This window comes from Orycteropus afer, unplaced genomic scaffold (assembly GCF_000298275.1).
Source record: "Orycteropus afer afer isolate SDZICR_OR568_19922 unplaced genomic scaffold, OryAfe1.0 scaffold00419, whole genome shotgun sequence".
Classification (NCBI taxonomy): Eukaryota; Metazoa; Chordata; class Mammalia; order Tubulidentata; family Orycteropodidae; genus Orycteropus; species Orycteropus afer.
The window spans coordinates 742,936-743,378 of NW_006922006.1; positions in this window are offsets into that span (position 1 = coordinate 742,936).

Consider the following 443-nt stretch of genomic DNA (forward strand, 5'->3'; position numbering starts at 1 on the left):
CAAATTTAGGAAGTTTTCAGTCATCATCGAAAACTAAATATGCAAATGCTTCAAATATTCTTTCTTCTGTTTCAAATCTGCTGTGGAATCTCTCTAGAGACTTTAATTTTAGTTCTTGTACACTTCCAGTAAGCAGTTACATTTTTCTCTTTGCTTACTCATTATTGCCTTATTGATATCCTTTATTTGTTGAGACATCATTTCCCTGGTGTCCCTTAATTCTCTGTTCAAGATTTTTCATTTTTCAATCTTTCTTTCGAAGCATTTGTAAGACCCTTGATTGAATGTTACCATCGGGAAATACCATGGCTGTGCTTCCTCAGTTCTGGTCTGTTTTTGTTTTTCCCTGTGAAAGGGCCACACTTTCTTCTTTCTTTGCTTGCTTTTTATTTTGTTGTTGAAATGGAATGTTTGTTGTTGTTAAGTGCCGTCGAGTCGTTTCC